The 26,176-nt window shown below is 36.4% G+C and overlaps 1 long non-coding RNA gene across 4 annotated transcripts; it reads right to left on the bottom strand.

The window, feature by feature from the left end:
• Positions 1-26,176, bottom strand: LOC149771203 (uncharacterized). Of its 4 annotated transcripts, XR_016418394.1 has the most exons (9): positions 25,388-26,176; positions 24,755-24,876; positions 19,738-19,852; positions 2,995-3,120; positions 2,560-2,649; positions 1,511-1,707; positions 853-1,010; positions 551-657; positions 1-98 (listed from the first exon to the last, which is right to left on the bottom strand). It is a non-coding gene; the product is annotated as an uncharacterized LOC149771203 (long non-coding RNA). The 4 variants fall into 4 exon arrangements; XR_016418396.1 differs by lacking the exon at positions 1-98 and having other exon boundaries at positions 165-657; positions 2,560-2,676; XR_016418393.1 differs by lacking the exon at positions 1-98 and having other exon boundaries at positions 165-657.

Here is a 26,176-nt window from a genome sequence, read left to right as displayed (position 1 = left end):
CTTTAATGTTTATTTTCTAGATTTAATTAAGATTATGAATCAGAATCAGTCTCCAACTCCACTGTAAAGTTTATCTATTACTTCTTCTGCTCAGGCACCTGCAAATTAAAACAAAATTGTAATGCTTAAATAAAGTCATATCATCTCAGCACTAGTTACATATGCAGAAGTCATGTTAATCAGCATTATAAAAATGTATGAAATTTTCTTCACTGCACTTGTGCTTCCCTTACTATCGTTAAGCCATGATACAAGATAACTTTGCACTTACTTATCATTTCTGGCAAGTGGATGGTGCAATCAATTTGCACAAAGATGAATTTATTTCATCCAAATATTTCATGTGAATAAAAATTCCAAATGGAGGCACTTGTCCGATCAGACAAGATATATGCATATTGTAGTTAGCTGGACTCTAGCTTTGATAGTCCTGGGCAATAGGATAAGCTGATTTTGTTATCAGTTTAGAAATGCATCCGCTTTGCAAATACTATGCTTTAAAAGACGAAACTGAATCCAATATTGATGAAATAAGAGTCATTTGGATTACCTTGTTTTTTATCATTCTGCGTTGGTTGGGTGCATATTTGAGGGTCTCTGATATGGTCTCTTCCATTCCATTTGCCTTTGCTTTGCCATTAGTTTTCAAGCAGGCTTCTGCAAGAGTAATACAATGTTTTAAAAAAGTTTCACAACAAAGGATGCATTGCATTTTTCTAAATGCCAGCAATAATCAATGGAATATTTTTAAAACATGTACTTTGAAATGTGGTCTCAAGTTACTTTATCAATTCATTTAAAAATCTCTGGCAAGTCACATGAAAAACACAATTTAAATCAAGCCATACTTACTTATCAAAACCTGACATATCACAAGCTCTTGAAATGCTTTTTTCCCTTTACGTCCCTTTGGACTATACTCTGGCCAGTCTTTTTGTTTTAAGCTTTTTCATCATCCTGCAGACACTATCTCCAATTGTAAACCTGCCAAGGGAGCTCAAGTAGCATATCTGAAAATAATAATAATAATAATATTACTATTTTTTGATTTTGATATTATTATTAGTAGTAGTATTTCATGATCGATGTGACAAAATATGCTTGTATATAGTTATTTTTTGCCATGGTTTTGCAAGCAAATTTAATTTCTCTAACTTGAAAAAAATTTGATAACATTAACTATGCAACACAATGTACTAATAGCAATTATAAACCAAATTAACCACCGTGAATCTATTAACTTCATAAATGACATTCACTCAAGGATTGAATTAAAGTAGCCACATAATATGTAATAGTGTATATGTAGTAAAATACCTGTTACATGTTCATCTCTAAACATGTTTTGGCCCACATCCGTAAGACAAAACAGCCGACCACTACATGTTCACCCCACCCACAAAAATAATTATACAGGCACTGCAGAACTTGCATAAATTATTTTGAGGTTCACAACAGCAAATAAAGGTTATAACAGTTTTTTTAAATAGAAAATAAAGCCCCAATTTACCATCTTCTTGGAGAGTTTGGGATTCTCCTCCAACCTCTGGCAAAGGCCCTCTAGTTCCTCCACTGAATCACATGGCATTGCAAGAATTTCTTCTCTATATTCTGTGTCTGGGCCTTGTGTATGAACTTGGAGGGCCAGCTGCTCCAACAAATTCTCAATATTTGTGTCCAGTTTCATAAGTACATTGAACTGGAAATCTGTAACAGATTTGTGATGAAATTAGTTTTGAAAGATCAAGATCATTATTATAAACTCCTTAAAAAGATCTGTACAGTGAACATGGGTTTAACAATGAAATATATTTATGGAATGAAATACATGGTTTTTGTACAGTTTATATGAAAACTTTTCCCATAATCCTTTATTTTTTTATTCCCTGGATATGTTGTTTCACTGCTGGTGTCTGTAAAGTCTGCATTCAATGTAGATGGTTTAGGCGTCTGACTTACACAAGACAATGGTATACATCAGAAAGAAAAATTAAAAAAACCAATGGAATGATGAACAGTCGACACATCAATGAAAAACAATTCATTGTTTATTTGCACAAATAAGTCTTGAACAGTATGTTTTATGACCTATAATTTAATTAATTAACATCTCACAATGTTCTGAAATAACAGTATCTAAGCTACAAGAGCTTGTGCTTTCATGTCATAATCTTCCATTTTGCAAACAAATTTTGATGTTGAATCAATGTATATGACCTTAGCATTGAACACTAACATTCAAAATATCTACAAGATGACAAGACTATTATCAACTGAAGTGACAACAAACCAATGAGTTTTACGTGCATTGAACATAAGCATTTTTAAATGCTATAAAATGTGTTTTTAGTGTATGGCCACAAATTACCCAACATTTTGTCAAACATAAAACAGTTCTACTACCTTAGATGAGAATTAAATTCATAAATACAGTGTATAATTGACCTACTCGTATTTAGAGAGCTGTAAATGAAATAAGAGATTATATGAAAGTCAACACCTGTAGTATTTGTTTCATTATTCTATAATGTACATTTTTTTTCCATCCTCAATACTTACTACTTGTAGAGGAACTGGCAGAGAGAAATCTTTATATTCTCCACTCCAGAGTGGATGGGGATGGTGATGGTGTTGTCCTTCTGGATGCAGCTAAGAGTATAAAGATTATCACTACTCCTTAATTGCAGTAAAAAAGAAACAAAGAAATCAGACTGGATTTTTTGGCATGTAAACAAAATGCATACTGGTTGCAATGACCACTGTATATAAAGCAGTGATACAATATATCACAAAATGCATTCTTTTTTAACAAAACATCTAATCTCATATATACAGCATCATGAGTAAGTAAGTACTCTTAAACACATCTTATTAAACAGACAGAAAAATGATGAAATTTATACATACTTTTGATAAAGAATTTCCAATTGTGGCATGGTATAAAAGCAATTGATAAAGAATAAAAAGAGACCAGATAAACTAAATAGAACATACCAGCAGGATAAGAGGAAATCTTGGAGTCTGCAAAATACTCTCCATTTCAGGAGGTTTTGGATGAGATGGCTGACCAGAAAGGTTTCCACTTGAGATTTTCATCTTTTTTCAGTTCTTCATTTTCATCTGAAATGTCAATGAGAACTTGTAAATACTGTATGAGTCCTTGAATACACTGACTCCTTGTGACATACAGGGTTTGCAGAACAATCGCTAGCAATATTCACCACTTTTAAATCCAGCTGGTGAATTTTCACCATGAAATGCATCCGAATGCAGTGAATAATCCTGGATTAAAGACAAAATAGTGTACAGAAATGTGCAATAAATTAGTCAAGCTCCAGACAAAACAAAGATATGATTTATCTCTGATTCATAATGACTTTTCTTGTGCTACACATTTTACCAATGCAAATTACATTTAATTTTGTAAATTAAATGGTACAATTAAGATATGTATGTCAAAAGATTACTAATCTTCAGCTTTCCAATTAATGCTAAACACAAGTATCAAGTCATGTATTTAGTCTCTCACCACCAATAAATGCATTTTTAAGTAATCATCCTAGAGTGCACCAAAGTCATGTGAACTTGATCCAATTCCAACATTACTGCTGCTTGAGTGCTTAGATCCAGTATTGCCTTCACTAACTGATGTTATTAATACCTCTCTCTCATCAGCATAATTTCCATCATTTTTCAAAACTCCCATTGTAAAACCTCTGCTGAAGAAACTAACACTACACCATAAGGTTTTAAAGAACTACTGCCCGGTTTCTAATCTCCAATTCATATAAAAAATCTTACAAAAGGTTGTTCAATCCCAGCTTGCATCTTGTCTGAATTCAAACAGTCTTTTTAGCAATGTACAATCTGCATATCGCCCTTGCCACAGGACACAAATTGTGTCTGCAAATAGATTACACTCCAGCCCAGTTGATCTATGTTGTGGTGTTGCACAGGGGTCTGTTCTTGGACCTGTTCTCTACACTCTATACACTCAGCTGCTCTCAAGTGTCATAGATCATCATCCAGTGTCTCACCAGTTGTACACTGATGACACCCAAATATACAAATCTAGCCACCCAACTGAAGTTGATGCTACCATCCAAGGTGTAGAGATGTGCATTTCTGATGTGAAATCATGGATGACTTGTAACAAGCTGCAGATGAATGATGATAAAACTGAGGCCATTCTGATTACAACACAAAGACTTTCTCATTCACGTCCTTTACCTCACACAATAAATATCAGCAACACCAACATTAAATTCACACAATCAGTACAAAACCTAGGTGTTACTCTGGACAGTACTCTCACATTGCACCAACATGTCATGAACATATGCAAGGCTGCATATCTTGAGCTGAGACGCATCAGCTCCATTCTCAGATATCTTTCAGTTGATGCCACTAAAACACTTGTGTGTTCATTACTACTTTCAAGACTGGACTATGGTAACTCAATTCTGTCTGGTTCATCTTAATATCTACTGCAGAGACTTCAAAAAGTTCAAAACATAGCTGCTTGGATCATACTCAGAGTACCACAATCAGAGCACACCTCCCCGCTGCTCTGTACCCAACACTGGCTATCCATTCGATCCAGAATCAAACACAACATTAGTTCTCTGTGCTACGTTTCACTGACAGACTCTAGTCCAACATACCTATCCGACCTCACCTATGTGTACACACAAGCAAGATACTTACACTCCTCTTCCGACAATCATATACTCATTATTCTCACTATGAAAACAGAGTCACATGGACAGCATTCTTTTGCATACCAGGGCCCAGCAACATGGAATGAATTGCCCACTGAACTTAGACACAAAGACGCAGTGATCCCATTCAAGAGTGCTCTCAAAACTACTTATTCTGACTGCAAAAACAAACTTAATGACTTAATAATGTTAACTACCTTAAATATTCTCAGCATGTTTTTTATGTTTTCTAATTTCATGGTGTTTGTTTTTGTAATCATATCATTGTGTATGTTTTTATGTTGTCTAATGTTGCAAAGCGCTCAGAGCTTCTAAAGATTAGGCGCTATACAAAGTCCTCATTATTATTATTATTATATTTAGCTTGGATGAATATTTTTTAAATCAGTGGCCATAACTAAAACAATGGGATTTTGTTTTATGATCATAAAAGTATGTTGGACACCATCCATGATGTACAATGCTGTCTGACATTTCTATGCACCTAAGGTTTCCATCTCAAATATTAAAGCAAAATGCATACCAAATTTGACAGATTGACGAAAATAAAAAAATGCAATGCTTACCATTTGAAAAGAGGCAATTGTCACTAGAATATTCTATTCAAAATGATATTAATTTTGGACACAGGGGATACCACCCCCATGTTTTCCTGACTCGTGATATGTCGGCCTATTCTGTGCACAGCTTTAAAAGATGTAATGTTTATCCATCGAGATTAGTAAAGTTTAACATTTTATAAAAAAATAAGCTATTATGTGGAAGAGAAACAACAATGAAATAGGATGCAATGTGTTTGCGTCTTGTTGATGGGGGAAAATTACTAAAGAATTTAGAAACAGACTATACGCTGGGGAATTTTTTGAGAATTTATGTTCTGGCGACAAGTTTACATATTGGGTAGCAGATGATTTTGCATGTGCGGGACAACTTCTTGCAAAATTGGAAACTTGGATTAAAATGCAGTATTGTTTTAAGGTATACATTACCATATTTTATATAATGTATTGTATGATTCTAAAAGATGCATAGTTAATCGGAATTTCTGGGTTACAGATTCAAGAAGGTCATGGAGTGGGTCTACATGTTGACTAATAAATTACTATTTGATCCCCTAGGTGATATTTCAATTCTAAATTAAAACTAATAATACTTAATGTATAACCAAAAATGCGACAACCTGGTGGAGAGGCGAAAATGGATATAAAAAACTTCCATATAGCCTCAGCAAATTTAAACTGAATAAATAGGGAAAAAATAATTAAACTAAACAACAAGACAAATTATGATATGATTTTCATACAAGAAACACATAATAAGTTGACTAAAGAACTAATAACTTCATATGAGGAAAAATTAAATGGGGTTATAATTGTGAATGATTATAAGGAGATGTAAGGGGAGGGGTAGCTACTTTTATCAAGAATAAAATGGGAGTAACTTGGGAGCAAAAAAACAAGGGAAACTTTTTTGCAGGAAGATTGATACATATTGTGATACAGGACACTCATTTTATAAATGTATAAATACCTGCTAATAAAACAAAAAGCAACAATTCATTGAAAACCTGTTTAAATATGTAGAAACAATTTCAAAGGCCCCCCTCCAATCTGTGTTGATATTGATGGAAATATTGTGGATCTGATGTGCAATCTTACTGCATGCAAATCTTTCCAGAAAGCACCTATGTACTGTTTAGACACCGGTATTTGGTAACAGCCATATCTAGCGCAAAATTCAAAATGGTCATAGGACAGAAGGTTGAGTAGCTACAATGTCATAGCCTCAATGTCTCCACGAAGTAGGGATAGTAATATTTGTGCTAGGGTTGTGCTATTCCATGTCGATTTACAAGTAACCAAACAGGATTTGATTTGGAAATATTTTTCGCAAAAAGATCTCTTCTGCCAATGGTAACTCAATGGCTGGGAGAAATACTGGCAAGTCAGATGTGTATAAAATGTACAGCAATGTGTGCAGATAAAATTGTCAAAAATGTTTGCAGGTTTTAATGAAAGGGCTATATCAGCCTTGAAAGTGCCAGAAATTATCATTATAGATGTGGCTTGAGTCTACATGTTTTCAGTTAACAAAAACAGAGTATCAAAGCTAGTAACTGGCATCCTTGTTAATTTGACTAATAACTATTTTTAATTAACCATTTCAGATTTATAAATATATACTCAATAGTAGTGAAGTGGGATGATATAGCATCAATGGGACTTACCATTAAAAACCACCCTGGGACGATATAGCGTCAATGGGAAATTTAACATTATGGAAACCCTTGGGACAATATAGCGTCAAGGGGAATTTAACATGGGAATATGGAACTGTTTAGCGTCAAGGGGAATTGAACAGGGTGGGACTGTACAGCGTCAAGGGGAATTTAACATGGGCAAAAAAAAAAAAAATCTTGGGCCTGTTGAGCATCAAGGGGAAATGGAACAGGGTCAGGACCCTATTTTAATAAGGTCCCGACCTGATGGGTCTATGGAAATGGAACAGGCGAATATTGAAACAGGGAGGGGTCTCTATTTTTTATTTTTTTTAAAACAAAAAAAAAAAGAAAAAAAAAAGGGTAGGCAATGAAAGTCAAGATCTTTTCGAGACCTATGAGTGGCCCTGAAAAGGGCCTTTGGGTTTCTTCTTCTTCTAACTCTTCCACTTCTTCAACCATCTTCTAACTTTTACCAATATTCCTGTCATCTTCTTCTTTATTTCTGACTCAGGCATCCAGTCAGGATGACCTATCACTCGGAATTTCTCCTGTATTCTTATCCAGTTATTGTTGAGTTTCTCAAAGCTTTTTTTTCTCTTTCTATTTTCTTCTTCTTTTCTTTCCTTAGACCACTTTTCTTTGATGTTCTTTACCTCTTCCGTCAGCACTTTCCTCATTACTTCTTCCATTTTTGTCAACTGGTCGAACTCCCATTTTACGTATCACCACTCCATCCAATACAATACTTTTTCCAGGAAGCACCCGACTTGGATGACATGGTCCAGTGCTTCCTTCAAACTTCCCACTCTGACATAAGGTGGGTCAGTAAATCCGCTTGACTTGTTGAATTCTTCTTCTATCATCCCTGCGATGAGATCTCCGGCCACCTTTAGTCCTTTGACTTGAATAGTTAACAAGTCTTGCCTATTTCCATCACTCCATTCCTTTTCTATTCTTCCTACAACATATTCAACATCCATTATCCAAAAATAGATATCTCTTAATAGATTGAATAATTTTGTCACCTCCATCTTCTTTGTTTATTCCGTGGAATGGTCTGAACGATTGTTGTTGTTGTTGAGTTGAATTATAGTGGCGTGCGCTTCGCATTGAGCATGTACCACTGGTTTATGATGCCACAGGCACCTAACTGATTACTCCTTGGAGGAAGGAATGGAGCCACTTCCTCCAGGCATATCTGTGTTCACAGAACACTAATTGATTGGGCCGTCAGGTCAAGGTACTTTTGTGTACACATCGATCTGATAGTAAGGCCTATGTTTTGTTTGAGTGGGATTGGACCCAGCACACACTCTGTCATTCATTTGCATTGATTAGCGACTAGTGGGATTGGACCCGATCTAGTCCGTATTTTTAATTTATGATGCGTGCACTGCACGTATGTGTTTTGATGTCTGTCCGTCGCAAAGGGCGAAAGTGGTCAGGCTCGGGCGGAGTTGTCTTGCCACAGGTTAGCAGGGTTTTTCCGATCCAGGGTATTTTTGTTCTAAATTTCCGTCTTTGGAATTTTGAATCATAAAATCTCTGTGCTGTTTTTAAGAGAGATAGAGTCTATTGAGGTCGATGTTAGCTTTTAGGTGACAGTATTTGTCGATTGGTTTTGCAGCCTTGTGCTGCTGGCCCTGGATGAAGTTGGTGTTTTTTCCATCTTACTGAGTAATTGTTTTTGGGTCCTAATTATCTAGTTGTAAATTTTGGTTGCAGCCTTGTGCTGCTGGCCCTATAGTCACTGGTTTTTTTTGACTACCTTATACAAGTAATTTTTGGGGTGGTATTCTATATATTTGTTATATTTGCAGCATTGTGCCGCCGGGCCCGATAGTCGTTGGGTTTTTTTGACTACCTTATATGTGTAAGTTTAGGGTCTTAATACGGGGGATCCCTGATGGTCTATTCTTGCGACCACCTTTTACGTTCTATTTTGGGACTATATGGTTATACCTAGTTTTTGTCTTAGCTGTCACCTATGTAGAAGATAGACTTTTGGAGCTGTTAGTAAGGGTGTTAGGCGAGTATTAAGTTAGGAGAAGTGGAGAAGGTTTGTTTTGTTTTTCCCACCACCCACCCCCTGTATATTTCTTCCTGGTATTTGAACTAGGTGTTTTTTAATTTAATGATATTTGTTTGTAGAGTTTTATCAGTCAGTGGGCTAGTTTTGATAAAATGAGTTTTTCTATTGTTCAGAATTTGGTACTTGTTTTGTGAGTGTATTTATTTTGTAATATTTTTGGCTAGATTCGGATTAGATTCCCTGTCGATCACACTCGCCTCTCATAAATGGAGAGTTCGGGGAGACCGAATCCTTGTCTTCGCCATTGGTCCAAATTTGATATATATATATTTTATGTAAGTATTTATTAGTGTAATTTAGATAATTTCATTGCTTAGCCGGTTTCGGATTAGATTCTCTCGTCGATCACACGGTCTGAATGACGAATACTGTAGGTTCTTATAGTTAAAGCGCAGACCTGAAGGAAAACATCCCCCTAAGACTAAAATCTTATATTACCAAGATCATCACTTAAAACGTACAATTCACAATCTTCTCCTAGAGCAAAAGTAATCCACATAGTAAGTAATTTCAGACCACTGCCATTCAGGGTAACGTTCAAGAATCTCATTGAACTCTTTTGATGTAAACGGTCTAAAGCGATATAATAGTATGAATGCACCCTTGACCCAGAGAAATCTAACACACTGGTTGACTTTTTTCACTTATCTCTTGTGAATTTCTCGGAATAAAAGTTCTACAGTTATCCATTGAGATTTCACTCTGGCAAGCCCCTGCCAAACTTCCTTGTAAATCTTCTCTTGCAGTTCTTTAGGTAATGATTCAATATCGTTTTTGAAATGAAGTTTAAATACTGGTCTCGATGATGTCCAACATTTGACTCCTAACCAATCTGGTTTCTTCTTTAACGACATGGTAAGTTACTTCAATTTCTCGGTCCCACTAAGGGTAAGTAATGACAATTCGGTGACCAACGAGCATGTTCTAGATAGGCGGAATCTTGTGGTTCCCAGTGGTGAAGTGACACACCGCAACTGAAGCACTTGACTTTATCCCCTTCGTGCAAGTAGAAAAATCTGGCTCTGGCTAATTCTTTGGGGATCGGTCCTCCCAGATACTTAGGCCATTTTCCTTTGAATGATTGAAGACGATTTTCAAAGTCGCAGTATTCCGACAAACACACAGGGAACGAATATTCGTCTTTCACAGGTTCGTTTCGATGAGGGCTGGGTGACATGGACAGGAGTTTGCTCAAGTCTGGATGACATCCGTAGGGGGGTAGACGTGAAGGTGAACATCCACATTTAAAATGAAACCCAGTAAAGTGTCCAAGAGGACGAGCAGCATCGCTTTCGCATCCCTCAGGTTTGACACGCACAGCATCACTTTCCATGAGAGGGGTAGTGAGAACAAAGTTCTCATGATGCTTTACGGCATCGCTAAGGTCACAGCGTACAGCATCGTTCCCATCGCAAGGCTCACAATCACATTCCACTTCAGAAGCCCCAAACTTGAATTGTGCCTTTCTGAACTTGTTTTGTGTTTCTCTGAAAGGATTCATCTTGTTCGCTTGGTCTTGGTAGTCACAATGAACTATCGATCTTGACCATAGCCCCTTTTTATACTAGTCACAATGCAGTCTCAAGCTTGTACATCGTTCCTTTTTTATATCTAGTTTTTGAAGGTACTGTCTCTAAGGTACCGTCATAATTGTACCGTAGTGTAATGGGTGGAAAGGCCATAGAAAGGTAAGGGCAGTACAAAGACCATCGAGTGTGTTCCAGAATAGCTGAACCTTTATAGATACATAGATCCATTCGTAACTTCAGTCCACAAGCGAAACACTGTACTTCGTATCCCAATCCTGACTCAGGTCCCAAGTAGACAAATCCTGTTCTAGCTAAAACATGCGAAGAAGGTAATCCTTCCCTATCCGTAAACTATTTCTGAAATGTGTCCAATCGACGGGCACAATCACAATAGTCAGGTAAGAAGACTGGAAAATGGTAGGGTTTGAACTTGGAGTTCTCATCAGGTTTCTCACTTGATTCTTGCTGTGGCGTAGTCATGCTTCTGGTGAGTGGCTATCCACTTACAACCAATGTTTTATACCGACATGTCCATATGGCAATATAAAGTGATTGGGAAGCCGCACTCGCTTCTGATACACGATTTGACAGACTTTTTCCAAGGGTCGACTGACGATGTGGTGAGTGGGTAAACGTACAATCTTGTTCGGTTGATAGGTGGTCACTTTAAAGTGTTCATCTTCTCTAGACTGCAAAGCTTCTTTCAATACGCCAAAGTTCACCACTCGACTGGTACGATAATTCAGAGTCAATCCTTTCACTTTACACTTCGTGTGCACTTCTCCTTGTTTGTCCCAGTATTCGTAGCCGTAATTTTTAAGACCGCCACTGGCGAAACTTAGAATCTTGTCGTCAGAATGCTCGTCTGTCCAGGCTCCTAAACGGTCTCCTTCGATGTTAGAGTGCTGTTGACTCGGGTGATCGATGTAGATGCAACTATCCGTGTCAAAGTACAGGACGCGTTCCCCTAACAGTTCTAAAGCTTCGTACAGTTTTAAGCGAGCATGAGCTGTCACGTAAGCTGCAATGATGACATTTCCAAAAGGATCGGCTTCTACAAAGTCCAGATCTTCTTCGTAATTGACTAAGATCAAATCTTCGCGAACGACGTCCACGTGTTCGATGAATTTAGTTTTGTTGTGAATCATCTGGAAGTAGCAGGAAGGTTCTGTCAAATATTCTTGGGTAAACACGGTCGTTGTGGCATTTTACCCCACAAGCAATTTAACATCACTTTGGCAAACGATCGCCTGCCTTTGTTTTTCTCGATGTGATCTAAAGTAATGCCTTCTTGTGCCCAGGATTTCTCTTTGAATGTCTTTTGGTCTTCGGGAGTGTGATACCAGGACGGATAACCACTGGCTTCTTGCTTTAGTTTCAAAAAGGCATCCACGTAGTCTGCCAAAATGCCTTTCTGAGTGGGGTCACCCTTGTTGTATTGTTCTGTCTTGGGAAAGTGACAAATTTCATACACTTCTAACAGTTGGTATCCCATGTCCAGAGCTTTGAACAATTCTACGCTGACCCACGTCCCTGTCAAGGCCCGTTCTTCCTGGGTGTGCTGACAAGGCTGGTCTTGGTTGCACGTTTCAGCACAAGTACGGCACAAAGGAAACATCAGTTTGTCTTGACAATGGTGAGGTAGAACGGGATGGTACAAGTCAGTGGGAGCCAAAACTTTACATTTGATCAAGCCTTCATATTGTCGAATGTTTTTCAAATCGATGTGTTCCGTCAACAATTGTGGGTGCCCTGCAGGAAAGCTACAATATTTGCACACGTAGGGATACAGTGAACACACGTCCAAGTATTTGATTTCTTCTCCTTTCTCTTCGTCGGCTTGGTACAGCAAACTGGTGGCATTGGTCCTTCCTCCGTACAAACTATCCCTCGTGTTCAGGGGGTCCATGAACTGGTAACTTTCCACGAGGTGTTTAAACTCTGGATCGGTTTTCAAACGGTGATGGTACTCGTGTTCCCACATTTCCACCACTTAGTATCCTTCCTGTTCTAACTTTAGGCGTTGCTGACATGTGGCCTGGTACAAGTCTTCCATGGTTCATTGTAAAAACTGATTTTTAGTGCCACGGTCAGGGTAACAGACGGGGCATCCGTGAAATAAGCAACCTTTAAACTCGTACACAATCTTGGGGTTTTCTAAGTCCCAACCATCGACCGAATGCATTCTGATGGTCTTTTCACCCCCTCCGTTGCGGGCATGCTGAATCCATTTGTCTTCCTTGTCACACAAGTAATGTAACCAGCGTAGGGCTTTGACCGAGTATTGACGTTTGACATAGTTGGTCATTTGAGGACTGATGACAGCCACGGTGTTTTCAGGCATGAATCATTGCCGGTACACTAAGGAACATGCTTTGGCAATGGTGCAAGCTTCTTTGAAAGGATCGACCCCTCCGTGTTCCATGAACAGTTCTCGAAATTTTCCACAGCAACACCGTAAAATGTCCACGTCGGAACGACAATACTTTAGCATTTCTTCCTGAAAGTCGAAAGGGTCAGAGGCGTGAGCCTGGTACCAAGCGTAGAAAGCTTCTCGTTGTTCGGTACGCATGTTGTCAGGGTCGTAATAGTGAGCCTCAGGCAAATGGGGTAGAACGGTGTGTTGATTGGCTTCCGTATTGAAAAAGTGTGGAAAGCACCCTTTAGCCATTTCTGTCATTCCAAACGTTTTAGGCATTCGACTCAAAGGCATGGCTAAGTAACTCATCGAATCTTTAAACTGTACTTGTCCCACTTGCATGAAAATGATTTTGGCTCCATTCAAAGTGACTTTAGGACGTTCGATGCCATGTTCTGTATAGTATCTGTGAAGAAACTGTCCATCGTATCCGGAGAAATTGTGAGCCATCACTGTGGCATGACGATGACAATCTCCGTAACGTTCGATGTCCTCTTGGATCCACGTCTTGTCGATGGGGTGTAAGACCCATCAAGCGAAATCAGCTAGCGTGTTCGGTCCTCGAAAGATTTTTTCACGTCCTCCAGAAATCTTGCTGCAGTGAAGGCAATGACTGAAAATAGGTTCTTGAATGCACTTCTCGCACGCTCGATGAGCCACGCAGAAATTAGGAATGTGAATACCAGTCTCTTGCATGCATTCAAAATCGAAAAAGATGAAATTGCCTTTCTTCTTGTGACCGATCTCTTTCTCTGGTTGGGGTTGGTATTTTTGCACATAGCATTCGTGTTCCAAGTCCACGATGTGGCAGCAAATGTGACATTTTTTCTTTCCTCGACACAGGTGTGCCTTGGCATTATTGGTAAGTATGCCTTGTCCACAGGTAGGGCACAATCTCAGCAGCTGACAAGCACATTTCTTCTGTGAACCTTGCATCTTCAAATGTTGTTGGTAACAGGCAGGGCTGACAAACGTGCGCAGACCAGTTGAACAATGCACTCGTTCTTGTCCTTCGCTCAGACAGGGTGGAGAGGCCAAACATGCTGAGCATTTCAATCCACATCTCGGTGATGAACCCTTCTGCTTTCTCTAACAGTACTTCGGACTTGAAATCTTTAAACTTCACCGTGTATTTGTAAGCTGTAGTTCTAAATTTTCTAGAGGGATGCTCTTCCGTCTCTTGAATGGAATAGTACTTTTCACGGTTGACTAAGGGTGGTGAACTTTGTTTAGAGGGTTTGGATTCTGGTTCACTCATGTCCTCTTCAAAATCACTGGCATGAATTTGTGCCAAGACTTCAGCCCTGGTACGAGGCGATAAAGCACGTTTCTGCCTCTTACTTTCTTCTTCCTTCTTCTCAAATGAATTGGATCGTTTCATCTTGATAGCAAAAAGTCAAATGACTAAAGTTTAAACACCATGGACTAATTTATAGTCATAGCAGACCAGCGTATATAAAAGGGTATGTGTCTTGTCCTTTCACTATTCATTTCACTCTCAAACCGAGCACAACGATGGAAGAGACTACCCAGATCGAACGTTTCATCAGAGCTTTGCGAGGGGTCATCCAAAAATTCTCTTCAGACCAGCCGAGGGACTACTCTCCTTCCTTTCAAGATAAAAGTCAAGATACTTGCTATATCTGTCAGAAGAAAGGGCATTGGTCTTCAGAGTGTCCAGACCGTCAAAAAAGAAAAAAAGGGGCTAGAAAAGACAAAAGTCAAGATACCTGTTATTATTGTCAAGAAAAAGGACACTGGTCTCCAGATTGCCCAAAAAAGAAACAAGGAGTCAGAAGAAGAGAGGGATTCTTCAGAGGAAGAAGAGGAAGAAAACAGGTGAAGACAAAGAAACAGGAGAAGAAAAGAAGAAGAGAAGAAAGTGAGGAGGAATAGGAGGAAAAGACTGTGGTGGTGAAGAAATTCAAAAAACTCAGAGAGTGAACAATGAGACAGAAGAAGTTTATGAACTTTTTAAAGTGCTCTGTTGTGAATTGTGAATTGGATTGTAAATATTTATAAAAGAATAAATTAGGTATTAAAAGGTAAGTGTCTTTGGGTTTTGATTTTAAAATAAGAACCTACACTCACACACTCATACACACGTACTACAGAGGTAAAATGTTTTTTTTTTATAGTTTGAATGGATGTTGGCAATTGAAAGTCTATCTCTTTTCGACAGACGTGGGTGGCCCTGAAAAGGGCCTTTTTTGGTGTAGGGGTGAGTTTAAGCAATCAACTTTAACTGCCTTAAGCCTTTGCCACGGCCAAGGCCTACTTCTGGACTGCGTAGTGTTGATGATGATGATTTGGTTGAAATCACTAAGGGTGGCACGGGAGGCTTAGTCACAGGGTTGGAGTGTTTAGCTCGGGAAGGTCGTATTCTCTTTGGTCGTAATAAAGAAGTCTGATAACATTTGTTTCAGACTTCTTAACTCCGCTAAAATGTCTAACAGTACCGTGACCATTTGATTTTCACACCCTTGTTTCTTTGCTGCTGCTTCTTCTTCTTCTTGTTTTTTTCTTACCTCTTCTTTTTGCTGCTGTTGCTGTAGGAGAAAAGCTTGTTCCGCTTCCTTTTGCTGTTGTATAAATTTCTCCAATTCTTCTTTCTGTCTCTGTCTAAATTTCTCCACGTGTGGTAATGAAGGAGAAGGTGACGAAGGTTCCGGAACAAATTCTTGCGAGGTAAGAAAATCCACAAAATCCCAATTCACCTCTTCTGAAAGTAAGTCCGGTTTCCCTTGGGTAGTCTCCACAGATGGTGCACCCCAATTTATCGTTTTCTGAGTTTCCGTCATGTTGAAAAACTGTCGCATGAATTGACTGCACACAGGTGCTAGCAAATCTATATAGACCACATGACGTCACAGACTGCTCTCTTCGGATTGGATGTGGGCGTGTTTGGATTGGTCAGTGAACTCCGTTTCAATCCTTCCTCTCCCTATAAATAAGTGTAGTTCACTGCATTCCTTCACCTGTTCTCGGCGCCTCAACATGTGGACCAACGTTCAATCTTCTATGCTTGTGTCTTCGATGATGTTCAGGACAGACATACCGATGTACGTCCGATCCAAGTGGACAGTTGTCCATAGGACAGATACCAGCCTATGGATACGTAGGATCTATGTGGAGAGGCAAGGATGTCTCAAAAGAGTTTTAGTCTATGGTCCTGCAGTCAGGCGAAGCCTAAGGACAAGAAGAAGTCACAGATGCCCTTTATGTTAAGGGCATATTAACATAAACCCAAAGGCCCTTTTCAGGGCCACTCATAGGTCTCGAAAAGATCTTGACTTTCACTGCCTACCCTTTTTTAATTTTTTTTTTTTTTTAAAAAAAAATAAAAAATAGAGACCCCTCCCTGTTTCAATTTTCGCCTGTTCCATTTCCATAGACCCATCAGGTCGGGACCTTATTAAAATAGGGTCCCGACCTTGCTCCATTTCCCCTTGACGCTCAACAGGCCCAAGATTTTTTTTTTTTTTTGTTGCCCATGTTAAATTCCCCTTGACGCTATACAGTCCCACCCTGTTCAATTCCCCTTGACGCTAAACAGTCCCATATTCCCATGTTAAATTCCCCTTGATGCTATATCATCCCAGGGGTTTCCACAATGTTAAATTTCCCATTGACGCTATATCGTCCCAGGGTGGTTTTTAATGGTAAGTCCCATTGACGCTATATCGTCCCACTTCACTACTCTCAATGTGTTTATACCAATATTAAGTTTCTGTATGTCACTGTGTTTAAGTTTTGATTTTCTCTGTTTTATTTCACTTGATACAAACACATGCTGACTAATCTTGTCATGTGGTGTATCTCGATCATACTGTAAAAGTGCATAGCTTAACACAGGTTTCGAACTCTTGCTATGAGCAGCAGCAGTAAACATGGCATGTACCACTAGAAATCAACTTTTTTTCTTCTTGGCTATAAAATCATTAGGTACTAATGTGTAAACTATTAAGTTGGTAATTTTTTAAATATAATTATTGTGCAGATTTACTAAATGTACTTTTGCGATACTAAGTCCCATGTTTGTTTAAAGGTTCTAACAAGCTGGGGTTTTTATGCAATATGTCATAAGTATATAAGGTGTTGTGGGCTGCATGTATGAAGACAGCTCAGCAGCATTCTAACTAATATTGCAATTACTATGAGCTTTTTTAAAAGTTATTTATTTTTTTTAACTTGTTTCTTACTGTTCTGTATATAGTTTAGAAACTTTAAGCAATATTTTGGACTAGTCCGATAACATAAGACACATCACCCAATATATTTGTTGGGGGGCTGATGGGTCTTACTGCCTAACGAAGGGTGCTGTGTGGAGCGTTTTGATGTCGACTAACAGTGTAATGAAAGTCAAATTTTCTGAAATATCACACACAACTGGTAACCAATAACAATGCATTTCTACAAAGTAAAGTTATAATGTTTTTGTCAGACTTCACTTATCCTGATGTCTTTTCTCTAATAAATTCAAATTCTCACAAAAGAACCGGACCTGTTTTCAAGTTTTGTTGGCCCACATTTCAGTTGGCTGGAAAGCGATGAAAGTCAGGAATGCCAAAATCGGGTTAAGCTGAAACATTATTCTTTAAGGAAACAAATAAAAATATGTTTTGCCTATTGAAACTGTAAGCAATGTTTTGTTTCATTCAAGAAACATATTCCCCACATGAACCTACTTAAACAAACTTTGGCGTACCTCGACTATCATTGCATTGCAACAAATTCAAATGTATGTCAATGGAACATGAAAATGTGTCCATTTGCTAGTGTCATATTTTCACTCCACCAGGATAAAGACAGCACTGTAAGTATATTAATTACACATAAATTAGTGGAAGAGTGTCGATATAGGCTGCCAAGTGTGTGAGCTATTCCTGAAACTTGGACTACTCATTCCGATGACAATTGACATTGGAACACATATACATGGCCGTTATTTGGGTAGTAAGACATAGCACTAAAACAAAATATTTTGGACTTGTACATTTTTGTTTAAGATTTTATTTAAGCACAAAATATTTATTGATGGAATTTAATGTGCTTTTCTCTATTCTAAATTATATAATTAATATTCATTCCTAACTTATTTTACAAGCAAACTACATATAGTTATATCATTTGTTATAAGAACTTGGCTATATTGTCAAGTGAGTGTTATCTTCACATACCAACACGTGTATGTACTGATTTTCTGTATTTAAGACTCTAATTCCATGCCTGAGAAATTTTTCTTATGCTGCAATACATGATTCAATTTCTTATACAGTATAGGTCCAAAAATGTTCTTAGGGATATAGAATACCCAAGTCATTGTGAGTGTTATCCTTGCTGATTTGATCTTTGCAATACAATTTAATCATTACTTAATCCATGATATGATTGAGGTTTTTTTAAACTAGTAATTTTTTAAATTACATTACATTTTTTTGTAATGTAACAAATCCAAATCACACACACACACTTAATCTAGCACTTCACACACATAATTCCAATGTCTTCACAAAAAGCTCAAAATGTCAAAGTCACTGTGAGTGTTATCTTCACTGACATAATATTCTAACTTCAAGTCAACAATAACTTATTAATCTAGCAATCCAGAAAAGCATAATTTAATGACATTTTTCTTTCATAATTTACTAGTTGTCTAAGTCTGAGGTGGGCAAACTATTTTTCAATGTAGCCACAGGTGTGGCGAATGAGAAGTGAAAAACATCATACGATGCCACAACTGAGCCAAACTTACATGGCCAATTTGCCACTTGTGGCAATTGGTCACAAGGTTGCCCACCCTGGGTCTAAGTCAGTGTGACCATTGTCATTACCAGCCTGAAACCCAATTTAATGCCATTTGTATAAATTCATTTCAAATAAATATTATGATATAGTTGAAGTGTAAAGTCAAGCGAGTATTCTGTTTGCAGATTTTACATTTTAGATATTACAGTAAAGTCATATTTTCTCTTGTGTAGTGAACTTTATTGCAACTGGTTCCAAAATAGTAAAACTTATTCAGTTTTCATTCACCAGAATAGGTATTAATACAATCCTGAACTAACTGTATGGTACTAAAATATACCCTGATCTTGTGTGAGATTGTAATATACAGAACTATACCTCAAGACAACAATAATATATTGAATTTATATTATATCAAGACTGTCATGGTTATGAACTCCAACTTTATTCAGGTTTTTTCATAATAAATGATCATCTTGTGTTATGGCTGAAAAGAAATCATTTTAACTCCATTCTCTCCACATTTGTCAGTTGTTATGAGGCATACTCATCATCAGTGTTATAGTAAAATGTAATCTTATCTGGATCAATCTTGCTGGTGTAATATATGAATGGAGAAAGAATATTATCATCCAGATTAAAATATTTTTTATTCAGACTCTACTGAAAATTTTAGCTGGATATGGGATACGGAGCCTGATGTGTACGAACAAAGCAATGTGTACCATGACCTTTTTAATTTAACATTTTAAACTCCTGCAGAAGAAAGAGATTTTTAGATCCATTAAATTGTATTAACAAAAACGTTTCTTCAGTATGATTTTCCTTTACTTAGTAGTGACACAACTCATATTTTAAAGTTGTTGTTTTGTGTTTGGTTTGGCTTTTTATGGTAAAGCAACACAAGTAAGTTATTTAGTGCCAAGGCACTTTAAGTATAGTGCCTTGCCCAAGGACGCACCATGGTAGCTAACCCAGGTTGGTCCGATGGTAGAATTTGAACCTACCTTATTTCACAGGTCCAGAAAGCTAACCACTGAGCAACTACAGCTCCCCATCTTATAGTGGAATGCTGGTATACTTTATGATCAAGAAGGATGGGTTGGGGTATGCATGTTGCATCTGAAAAAAGTGATGGAATTTTTGTTTACATAATATTTTAGTCATACAATATGAATCATTTTCTATAGATTTAAGATGTATCAGATCAAGTTAAGAAAAATTATATATTCTGTTTCCTGGGAATGTACTAAAATTCACTGTCAATGTTTGATTTTTTTGGTAGTAAGCTTACTTGGTATTTTTTTCTTTTTAACTTGAATACCTAATTTGTTAACATCCTGTCCTAAATCTTCATGGTTCTGTCTATAAAGTGACAACTGTTGATACATGTAGGGAAGTTTTTGTTTATATCTTTTGATTTTTGTGGTTCTGGAAGTTGCAGTATTTGTTGTTGTATTATTAACCATTTCAGTAATTTAATGAATGCAGAGTATACTGCTCTATAAATGAAATTTATGGGAAGATAATGTAAAAGTATGTTTCACTGCAAATATAAATTGTTTAAAATAATAATATATCATTTATCATATGACTATTCAATTGTGGTAACTAGTATTCCATCCAATATCTATATATTAAAATATGTCTTTTCATACAGCTGGTGATCATTTAGATACAAGTCCAATTGAACATAATCAAATTATCAGTGCAGGTGTTTTTATTAGTAGTAGTATTGCAAGTATAAGTGTTAGTATTAAGATTTCATATACAGGTATGATAAGTGTATCATAATGTTTAAATGATGCTCCTTGTTACAACATAAAATATGTTCATTGAAACAAATGGTTCACTGGTAAATTGGCAGTAAAGGTCTTCACTGAATTATGTTGCATAAACTATTTTACAATAAAACATATATGATGCATCTCAATTATGATGATGTGGAGGAGGAGGATTAATAATAATGCAGTTTAAGTTATCTTCATCATATAAGTTCTAGCAGATGTGTCATTTTTATGTGGCTCATTATCAGTTTGAAACTGGTCTATGATTCCTGGATCTGGACATATCTGGCCCCCTGCTGTTGTGCTGCTATGGTCTTTACAGTTCATTAGGATATCAGTTACACTTGGTTTACATTTAGAACCCCATGGGATGGAATGCCCAGTTTGAAACTGAGAGAATGGTTAATTATCCATAATATAACTCCTGCAGTTATTATTAGGTTTGATATCAAGGTCTTTCATTAAAAGCTTTTCAACTCATGTTCTGTTCTACCATACAGATAAATAAAGTCAAATTCAAGGCTTTCAGAATTGTCCAGTTTGTTTCATGTGTTGTCAGTTTAATGGGCAGGTAACTAAATGTGCAGCAGACGGACTGTATATTGCCACTGTACCACATAAATATCAGTGCTTAGTCTGCTCTCAGTGGCTGTGGTTTGATTAGTTACAAGTATCATCACATGTGACTAATTATTAACCAATGTAATGAAACTTATATAATTAGAAGGCTGTATTTAAAAACTCTAAAGATCTTAAATGTGTGCTAGAGGGTAGGGTTAGCAGTTATAATCCCAATTATGTTGTGACGAGCAAAAAGCACTGCACACATTTGAGCTTTTAGTTTGGTTCTGGTAGGGTCAAAACATGCAGGTACATTTTGATCTTTAAAAATTAACATAATTCCCATGTAATACTTTCCAAACCTAAGTATGCAATTGATCTGATAAAAGTTTTGAGATTACTGTTTAGGCTCTGTTCTTACAATACTAGATATACCTGACTACTCCACAGTGAAATGGCCAACTGTTAAGTTATATAAGCCAGATGAGTAATGTTAGCCATTTGTTTAAGTGTTTTCTCATTAATTTCATTTGTGTCACAGAGTTGCATGCAATATTTCTTTCTAGAATAAATTTATTTTATTTTCTAATTGTGTATTTTATGGTCTCACTGGACAGTTTATCTGGTGAATTTTCATCCGACAATGACCAATTACAGAAAAATGAGAATAATTTTAGACTGAAGATACTAACAAAAACAAACTAATGATTTTTGTAGAAAGCATACATGTGAGATTTTGACTGCAGTAATCAGGTTAATTCCTGATGCAGCTATTGATTTCTATACTGAACCATCACTGCCACCATCTCCTAAATTTTACATTCATTTTTGACAAGAAATAGCTATTTTCAATATTTTTCTGTGACAAGGCAGCTAAAAGAATCAGTATGTGGCTTATGCATGAATAAAGTTCACTAGTACTATAACAAATTAGCATACTTTTTTCATCAACCCTCAACCATCTAGATTTTTTTATATTTGCCTCTGTAGCAGACACACATCAAGGTCAGCAGCTCATTTGCAGATCAAGCATTTGATCTCCAATGCCCATCTAACTGTGACAGGCAGTCACTAACAAGCCAACCTATTTCCATGCCTAACTCAAAGTAAATCTAAACCACATTATAGATTTAGCTTATGTGTGAATTTAGAAATGCTAGGCTTGTGATAATTAGGTTCATGCCTTCTACCTTAAAAATTAGGTGTATGTCAAAATACAAAATTATCCAGTGAGACCTATGATGTTAATTTTAATCCCTATGGGATTTGTGACATAAAAAACCCAAATGCTTTATGTATTAAAAGGTAACTAATGGGGGCAGGATCTGCAGTGAATCAATGGTATGTATGATAGACTCCTGATAAAAATGTTTGTGTTACAATCCTGTTATCAAGTCAACCAGGTTACCTACTACAATGTACCCTTGCCTTACTCCAATTCCCTCAGTACTCAGTAAACAACTAGTGTTGCTGTACATAACAAAACCAGTCCATATTGATTTTACCTATTTTACTAAATCCTGACAAAAATAATTCTCTAAATAAAGCATGATTAATATGTGAAGGTCTCGCATGTAATCAAACTCTTCCAAGCTTTTAATGATATGAACCGATTTATCAATGTTTATCAAATTTACATGAAAAACTATTTCTTATTTGTTATCAAATATGTTAGATGTTTTGATCATATAAGCATTTCTGCTACATTAGATCAAAATAATCTTTCTGTCAGAAATAGAGCCCTTATAGTATTTGCAAGGTCAACCAATCAGATGCAGAATTTGAGTTTAATATGAATGAATATTTTTTTTACAAAATTGCTCCTTTGCTATATCTTGATGAGATAAATCTATTTACCTAGTCTGATAAAATTAATGAGAAATAGTTTTAAGAGCAGTAGCAAGAATGGCGAGTGAGATGTAGAACCACCACATTATTTGCATAGAATTTGCTTACAGCCTCAGACATACAAGCAAATAATTAAACAAGTCAGATCTAAATTTGACCATAAACACTGTTGTGCAAGTCATAAGAAACTCTGCCAATCAGATGCAAGGTCACTTCATTAACATACCTTTATCACACTCATAATAAGCATCATTGTGAAGCTTGACTATAGAAGCCCAATGGCCAAGTATGATCAAACTTGAATCAGCAGTAGTGGTTATAACCTCGTGTATTTGTATGCATCTTCACTTCTTCAATCTAGATCTCATTTATATAAGCATGTATTCTAAATTTAGTAAAAACTGCACTATATGCATAAATACTGCATGCGGTGGTAACATGCTCAGTCAGGTGAAAGATCACTTTATTATTATTAATGGTTAACACTCATCAAACTTCGAGGACAACTTAATGATTTTAGTCTATATTGTGGAAGTATGGCTTTTAGGTTGGTTAAAAGAACTCAACTAATCTTATACATGATCACCTCGTGTATATACTTGGATTTTGCTGAATTCCTAAAGCATGGAAAGATGCCATAAAAAACCACCTAGTACATAATAATTTTGATAAGCAGGATGATAAAATAACGAACTTGCGAAAACAAGATTCACTCAAGTTTATTTACAAAGATCTTTGACAGGAAGCTAAAAGGCAACACACTGCGAAGCAAGAAACTTGGATGCAAGTATTAAATAAAAATATAAGTAGTGAGGAGTGGTCTGATATATATAGCCGGGCAAAATGCTGTACCAAGGATACCAAGTTGATCTCTTTTAACTTTAAATTAATCCATAGAATAATCGCTACTAATGATATTCTTAAAAGAATTAACATATCTGATGACAACAAATGTACTTTCTGTAAGAGTGAAACTGAAAGTATTGAGCATCTCTTTTATGACTGCAGTATTACTTCACAGTTTTGGTACCGTTTTAATGAAGTTTTTGCACCTTTTTGCCCAAATATTGTACATCTGTCCAAAAAAGAAACATTTTTAGGAAGTGAACAACTGGACAGTTTGGATAATTTTCTGCTTATTTTGGCAAAATATTATATTTATACTTGCAAATTCAATATGAAAAATCCTTCTATTTTTGCTTTTAAGCAAATAGTTGCAATGCATAAGAACATTGAAAATTACACTGCCAAGGTAAATAAAAAAGAGGACCAATTTCTTCAAAAATGGACCTCAACAATGAACATTTAACTTGTCTCTGACTTGAGGGTAAACAGGAACAAAATACTGTAATATCACAAAAGCCATGTCACCTAGATTTTGGCCATATGCATGTGTATATGCGTGTGTGTGTGTGTGTGTTTTTCTTTTTTACTTTCTCTGTAGATTATATTTATTATCCCTAGATTATCTGATAACCAGAAATGTTTGATTGTAAGGTGATCCTGGGATGGTTCCCCGACCCAGTGGTCAACCTATTACGGGGTTAATAAAAAAAAAAAAAAAAAAAAAAAAAAACTTGGATTTTGCTCATTATTAGATTTATCCAAGATGTTGATTTAAGCCCAAAACCAAGTTTTATATAAACAAATTGATCAGAACTATGGACTCCAAAGTAGCTAATTTCTTACTGTTGAAAGACAGAAGGGATGTGAAATAAATAACACACTCTGGACCATTACATAAACCCACTTAGCCTTTTGACCAGTTGAGATAAAATAGCAACAATAATGTTAATTCAGATTGATAAATTATGTTTTCTCACATTACCTCTAGCCCTTTTCAACATGGATGGTATTTTTCTTCCACATATGTCAGCTCTTAATTAGTGGCCCTTTTCCATCATGAATGTTGTAGGTGAAACTCTCAGAATTAGGCTTTTTAATTTGTATCTGAAAAAGAAAAAATTATTGGTCTGCATATATCAATGTCACCTTTTCTGTATTAAATTAAAATACCATATGTGTGTGTGTGTGTGTGTGTGTGTGTGTGTTCATTTTAGAATTTAAGCATACTTGTCTCCATGTGTTTATTTTACAATTGATGATGATAACACATAACTGGTTCAATTGATAAATGTTATTTCTGACTTCTTACAACTGCTCATTATATCTGAATTTACATTCAATGTTTGTTTTAATTAACATATTTTGGATAATGGGCAAATTATTTATTTTGTAGTTTATCATTATATCATTTATCAGTAATTTATCATTCAAATATTTAAAATATAGTACCATTATACTGACTTCATATTCTATATGATATCCCAGCAATACATGTTAAGCAGATAAGTGCAAATAAAAATGTTTAGAATGTAAAAGCTACTCCAAGCTCAAAGAAGATCTGCAAAAGATGATCTCCAACATATTACCAAACAAAAAGCGAAGTTAACGCAGTTACCTTTTTTATGATGTCTCAAACACCAACGGTACTGTACAGCTACGTCTTCTGAGTTTTACCGTCATCTTGTCTTTCAAACCAGAATTAATTTCTTGAGCTCTTACAAAATGAAGAAAATTTTAAATACTATAATTTAAGCAGCTTCTTTACATGACATAAGATAAATTATGGCACAGTGTTATGTCTTTCAGCACGACGCAACTTCACATTTGGACGGCGTGCTGCGTGGGCATCCCTGACACAGCAACTGACATGAATCCTTTATTAGCAGACAATAATTCGGAATAAATCCTCCGCAAATCTAACATTCTCGATTTTTCATAGTTCCACTTTTTCACTGTTGCATTTGTTTGATTGTGCTCATGAAGTTCAATGAATCAAGTTCATCTGCTGTCTGAAATCCCGGTTCAGTTGGTATTTTCTTCCGCGCATGATGCCGTGTAAATACAAGTTACGGTCGACATTCAAAGTGGTTTAGGTTAATTTATTATTTTCCTTTATTAAGGTCATTTGCAGAAAGTGTTTCGCTAGGATGAGATAATTTTAAAAAAAATATATCAAAAATAAAACTTTCTTTTCCAACGCTAATACTGGATATATTTCAATTTGTGATTGATACTATAAATAAATATTTAAAAAAACATTTTAGCCCGTGGCTTCGGCGCGCCACTCGTTTTTGTGGGTTTTTTAAAATGTTGTTGGTGTTGTTTTGGTTTTTGTGTGTGTGTATCACACTAAGAAACATACCAGGTATTAGGCCTAACGTAGGAAAAGAAATTATCCTCTATT

This window comes from Sinohyriopsis cumingii, unplaced genomic scaffold, assembly GCF_028554795.1.
Source record: "Sinohyriopsis cumingii isolate HCF-2022 unplaced genomic scaffold, ASM2855479v2 utg002043l, whole genome shotgun sequence".
NCBI classification, from domain to species: Eukaryota; Metazoa; Mollusca; class Bivalvia; order Unionida; family Unionidae; genus Sinohyriopsis; species Sinohyriopsis cumingii.
This window is presented reverse-complemented; position numbering and strand designations above follow the sequence as displayed.